This window comes from Octopus bimaculoides, chromosome 5, assembly GCF_001194135.2.
Source record: "Octopus bimaculoides isolate UCB-OBI-ISO-001 chromosome 5, ASM119413v2, whole genome shotgun sequence".
In the NCBI taxonomy this organism is placed as follows: Eukaryota; Metazoa; Mollusca; class Cephalopoda; order Octopoda; family Octopodidae; genus Octopus; species Octopus bimaculoides.
Window position 1 is genome coordinate 10,662,778 of NC_068985.1, and position 6,963 is coordinate 10,669,740.

The following is a 6,963-nucleotide window of genomic DNA, read 5'->3' on the forward strand; positions in this document are numbered from 1 at the left end:
GAATTATAATTTATACTAATTTTCTATTTTCCTCAATTGAATTCAGCATCTACGAGATATCTAGGCACAAGCTTAAACAATTTTAGTAAACTATCCACGTCGTGGTATTTCCAAGTATCACTTTATTCGTAAAACTGACTTTACATCAATTTCTTTTGAAATACATTTCCTCCTTATCAGGCGTATCCTCTTCTGCTCACACTTCTTCAATCGACCTGCAGGCATTTTTCATAGTTCAAGTCTAGCAACATAAATTTTCCATTATTTACCGAGTTTATCTTAAACCCTGCCATCTTTCATTACTTCTCTTTTAATTACCTCCGCCTTCGCTAAGGCGGAGGTATTATTTTCAGTCGTGTTTGCTTGTCCGTGGACAAAATACTTCAAGAACCGCTGGATGGATTTGGTTGAAACTTTCAGAGACGTTTGCCTCATACCTGGCACGATCTCATTAGATTTTGTGGTCGAGGCGTCTTTTTTTACTTAATTTTTGAGAGTGGTGAGGTTCATTTTTAGTATTCTAGTTTGTTTGAGCAGTCGAATTTATTTCAGATATTCTCATTTTAAAAATCATCTGTGTTATCGTTGAGAAGACATTGGTGATGCCTTGGCGGATATTTGCATTCTCTGAGTGCCCTTGTTTCCTTTCCTTCGGTCCATCTTTCGTTCTTTCTTTCGTTCATCCAAGTTTTTTTGTTCTTTGTTTCTTAAACCCTTTCTTTGTTTTCTCTACCATTGTTAGAGCTCGTATCTCCCGACTAGAGATTTTGCAAGGAGACTCTTATCAAAATTAAACCTATACGATTCTAGACATTGTGTTCTGTTATTAATTGCAAATTCGTCCATTTGTACAATCGGAGCTAATTCCCTCTCTTTTCTGCCTGTCGTATGTCTCTCTCTCTCTCATTACACACACACACACACACACACATACAGCGGCAGCTGGCAGAAACGTTAGCACGCCGGGCGAAATGCTTAGCGGTATTTCGTCTGTCTCTACGTCCTGAGCTCAAATCCCACAGAGGTCGACTTTGTCTTTCATCCTATCTGGGTCGATTAAATAAGTACCAGTTACGCACTGTGGTCGATATAATCGACTTAATCCGTTTGTCTATCCTTCTTTATCCCCTCTGTGTGTAGCCCCTTGTGGGTAGTAAATAAATAACACACACACACACACACACACACACACACACACACACACACACGCACACACACACACACACACTCTCAACGTTCAGCATTCCAATGGACATTACCTTTATGAAATGGCGTCTGGAGATCATAAACGTTTATGCTCATTCTTAAATTATTATTCTCTTGAAAGAGGTAAAATCAATAACGTCGCACGCAGTTCAATTTATCATCATAGTACTTCAGTATTCTTTTCCCAATATATCGTATACCCAGTCAACACAACAAACCCAGCGGTTTCTTATACGCCCTGTATATTGCAGCAGCTAATTTGATTTTATACTTGCTAAAGATTTACCATTAGCTTTCTTTTTTCATTGTTTCTTCTTTCACAAAGGCCTTATTAGATTTGTTATAAAGGCAGCGAAATGACAGAATCAATAACTCATCGTATAAAACTTTTAGTGGCATTTCTTCCTATTTGTTATATTCTTAGCATATATTGCATCGTGGTCGATTTTTTCTCTTACTCCTTTTGGGGCGTTAAAATGAGTACGAGTCAGTTACTGAGTTTAGAGTAACTGCATCTCGTTTCCCCTCTAAGAACATTACTGTCCTTGTGTCTAATCTCAGTATATGATAGATGGATATTCTTTTATTCTGTTACTAGTTTCAGTCATTTGACTGCGGCCATGCTGGAGCACCGCCTTTAGTCAAACAAAACAACCCCAGGACTTATTATTTGTAATACAGTTCTATATGCCCACGGGCTTATGGCGTAGTGGTTAAGAGCGCTAACTAAGAGGGCTACTAACCCCAAGATTCTGAGTTCGATTATAGGTAGTGACATGAATAATAATAATAATAATAAGAAGAAGAAGAAGAAGAAGAAGAAGAAGAAGAAGAAGAAGAAGAAGAAGAAGGAGAAGATCAACAAATACCTTAGGAATGAGAACCCAGGTTCGAAATTTCCCCAAGACACCTGGTGAAGGCTGGAGGGTATATCAGCCGAATCGTTGTGTTAACAACAAACAAGATGAGGACAAATATCCATCAAATGTAAATAATGTATCATTCTTTGTAAGTCTAGTACTTATCCCATCGGTGTCTTTGCCCAACCGCTAGGTTACGGGGACGTAAACACACCACCATCGGTTGTCAAGTGAAGGTAGTGAACACACACACACCACACACACATCACACACACACACACACACACACACATATATATCCGACGGGCTTCTTTCAGTTTCCGTCTACCAAATCCACTCACTAGGCTTTGGTTGGCCCGAGGCTATAGTAAAAGACACTTGCCCAAGGCACCACGCAGTGGGACTGAACCCAGAACTATGTGGTTGGTAAGGAAGCTATTTACCACAAAGCCGCTCCTGCGCCTATGTTGAGATATTCTAAATATACTTGTAAGCATAACCAAGATGGTGATTGTAATGGTTTGAAGGTCTGTAAGACATCAATAACTAACTTGCACGAAAGCAACAACCCCAGTATAGAGAGATCTACTTCCCCTTCCAACTATTGTAATTCATTTCAGAGACTTTTATCTTATTTTATTTTCTAGTAAGAATGAAAATGGAAGAAGATATATAATGTAAATGATTAAAGAGCACCGTCCCATCGATTCATTTTCAAAAGCTCCACCTTATAACTTCAAATTATTAAAAAAAAACGGAACATAGATTCCTCCTCGGTCCCAGCATTCTTAGTTTAGAAGAAAAAAAAAATAACCACTTCAGCCTACTGGTTCTTTATATGAAGGGTTTTCATTCTTAATATATCACAGCGTTCGAGAATGCTGAGATAGCAATAAGTGTAACTAATTTAAGCAAGAAACCAATTTTAGTACTAAAACAACTATTTTTCACTCAAGTTTCATTTGAAAAGCTGAAAGGAGAGAAATATCCCGCGGTCAGATTTTCTATTACTAATATGATAAAATCTCTATATTCTTGATATATTATTTACTTATCTCTCTTATTTTTATTTATACAAATTCATTTCTTATTTCCCTGAACTCAGTGTTAATCCTTCGAATAAACTATGTCGCTATGGTCGTCATAACATCTATCATTTAAAGTTAGATAATTGTTTGTTTATGAGACGGAACATGATTTTCGCTTATTGGTGAAAATGTGTTGCTTGTAAAGCTAAACTGTTTCTATAGTCGCTACTATATTCGTAACGTTCAATCTCACTTTCGATTGTATTCTATTTTTTATTACTTTTCGATAAAGTTCAGTGTTATATTATTGTTTGGAGCATCATAATTAGTCATTGCTCTCATCATAGTTGCTACTTAATAAATAAATATTTTATTGCTAGCATCTACATAAACATTGGCTTCAAATTTTGACTAGCAAGTTCGGAGAATGGGTTAAGTCGATTATATCGACACCAGTGCTCAACTGGCATTTATATGATCGATCCCTAAAGAAAGTAAGCAAAACCGACCTCGGCGGAGCTTGAATTCAGACCGTAAAGACAGACGAAATGCTACTAAGCATTTCATCCGGCATGCTAATTATTCTGCCAGCTTGCCTTAGAATCTAGATTAATATTAAATTTTAGGTTCTGACTCTTGTAAATGGGTAAATTTCTTCAGTTATTTTTTTCCTTTAAATGACATCCATTGCCCATTCGCGAAAAATACAAAAAAACTCATCGTAATTGTTGTTGTTGTTGGCACTCCGTCGCTTACGACGTCGAGGGTTCCAGTTGATCCGATCAACGGAACATCCAGCTCGTGAAATTAACGTGCAAGTGGCTGAGCACTCCACAGACACGTGTACCCTTAACGTAGTTCTCGGGGATATTCAGCGTGACACAGTGTGACAAGGTTGACCCTTTGAATTACAGGCACAACAAACACAGGAAGTAAGAGTGAGAGAAAGTTGTGGTGGAAGAGTACAGCAGGGTTCGCCACCATCCCCTGCCGGAGCTTCGCGGAGCTTTTAGGTGTTTTCGCTCAGACAACGCCCGGTCTGAGAATCGAAACCGCGATCCTATGACCGCGAGTCCGCTGCCCTAACCACTGGGCCATTGCGCCTCCACCATCGTAATTGTAGTTCGGCTTTAATCTAGCAATCATAGCTTGACTATGCTTTGATTAGACCGGAAGTTATCATATTGCTTCAATTTTACATTTTAATATAAAGTCACTTCCGACGAGAGGCAGGTTAGCAATAGTAGATACTTCAAGCAAACATTTAGTTCATTGAAAAGGAACAGGAAAAGAAAATTTATTGTGAAGCTGCCTTAGAAAGCATAAAACGACCAGCAAAATACCGAAAAATTATTAGTATTATATTAAATAGAGAAATAAGGAAGGAGAGTGTTTGATGAGACAGGGAAGAGAAAGGGACTAATAATGTAAAACCTCATGGGTATTAAATCTTAACAGCGTGATGAATAAGTGAAGAATGTTCACGAGAACAATGACTATTCAATGCATGATAGTATAAATATGTGATGTTGTGGCTCAGCTGCCGAAACAAGACCAACAATAATAGAAAATAGACAACTGAGGAAAGGAATACCAGCTGGCACATAATAGACTCATAAAATTAGATTAACACCACATTCAAAATAAAGATACTCAGATTTAGAACAGCTGGTTAAACATAGATATTATGATCATGAGAATCAAGATCGTTTCTGAAAAATCCTATAAACCATAAAGCAGAAAGCTCAGAAAAGAAACACGGCCAACCATATAGATAGGAATGTCATCAGTTTCCATAATGGTTAGTAAAACGAAGGTTAGTTTTCTAGAGTTAAATTTGTACAAGCACAAGGCATATCAATCAGTCATCGATCGACCGTCAAATTGAAGGGAACCGAAATTTTTCACCCATTTCAAGATTCAATTTTCTAAATTATGTCTGAATACAATTATCATGAACAAAGATTGTATAGTTAGACACATACATTAAGCAGAAAGTCATTACCAAAATGGGAGGAAAGAGAAAACTTTTAGGAAATATACAAGAAAGCTAAGAAGCTAAGATCATTATATCGTAGCAACATGTTTGTTGCTGTATTTAACCAAGGACAATCGGAGGTATAGATACAAAACCATTACATGGCATCGCAAACATAATATGCTACAGAGCTGGTATAGCATCAGAGCCGCATCTACCAGCGATATACACATATTCGGGCTTCTAACTATTTGTCTCAGAAAGAATAGTTAAGATAAGGCTAGTACTATGGGCTAGAGCGAAAATATTGACAACACACTATTGACAAATGACTAAATTGTAAACATAGATTTTACTCGAGAAGTTGAAAGAGACCAGAGTGAGAATTCCGAAAGAGAAAATATTTGCAAGTATCTATACCCCTCTAAACTTTGGAGAGGGGTACTATGCTGGAAAATGGGTAAACCCATGTAAACCTAAATTAAATAATGACCCCTAAAAACAATACCAGTGTTTCTTTTATCCTAACACAACCACTAGTGCTTTTTCATCCAGTGCTTATGACGTTGCGTCTTCTTGCATTCTGCTATACTCAACCGCCAGTTAATAATCCTGAATTTCAATGTTGATTGAGTTTCTGTCAGTGGTATATCGTTCATTCCAGTTTCTGGTTGCCGGGGCCACCCCGACACATGGACTCAGCTAATGCGGGTTCATCATGCAATGAAATAATGGCTAAGATCATTATACACTGTTTGTATTTCCTATTTAGTTTACGATAATTTTAAACTCCTCTACCTTAAATGTTTAGTTTAGAAATTTATTATTAACATGTCTAGTGTTGACATTTTAATTAATTTCTTTTTACTTCCCTCCTCATGTATTGAAACCGTCACGTAATTTATGAGGTACACAACAAACACCCATACAACTCAATTGTCAGGCTGTTACTTCTATTATTACTATTGATTTTATTTCGTATTTGAACGATTAACTGTTCGACCAAAATATTTAACATATGAGTTTGAAAAACTAGTAAACAACGGCTGATCGATAACTTGGTTAACGGAGTAACTAACCCATTAACTAACAATAAAAATAAAGGAGCGAACCAGTGCTTGAGTTTATTATTACCGGCATAATGCCCATCCCAAGGTTCAATAGTACTATTGTATTTAGCCTCGAAGAAACACCTTACACCATTTCTTTCATCTTCATATCCTAGAATTCTACCCTTGGACCTATTTTCTTTTAAGCTCGTCATGTGAGCTCACCAAACATTTTGTGGGTAAAATAGTTCAAGTTGCTTATCAACATACTAGCCATTTTAGTTTGGAATGCCTATATAGCCTACTATATTCTCTGTAATAACAATTCATAGTTTCTACTTACGCAGAATTATAAAGCATTACCTTCCGTTCAAAAATGCGCAGATTAATTAGACAATACAACATTATGAGAATATCTTTGTGCTAAATATTAATAGACTAGAGTACATTAGCAGGTCGGAAGCAACCTCGCTAATGTTATGCTTAGTCAAAACTAATCGTAGGCTTTTCTTTTGGTGTGGAAGGTGTTTATAAGCCATTTAAGAAACACACAAAAACCGTTAGATTCACTTAATTTAAATTTAATTTGCTAAGATATTTTCGTCGCTTTGAAACCGCGACCGATTCAATGACAAAATTCATGGTGCTGCATCTCGGAATTTTGTCAGTGAGCAGGTCGCGGTCTCAAAGCGACGAAAATATTTTGGCAAATCAAATTTAAATGTTAAAGTGAATCTAATGGTTTTTGTGTATTTCTTAAATGGCTTATAAACACCTTCCACGCTGCAATTGTTTTCGTTTCAGCACACGATCTCAGATCAGGTCGCTTGCTATGCAAGTAC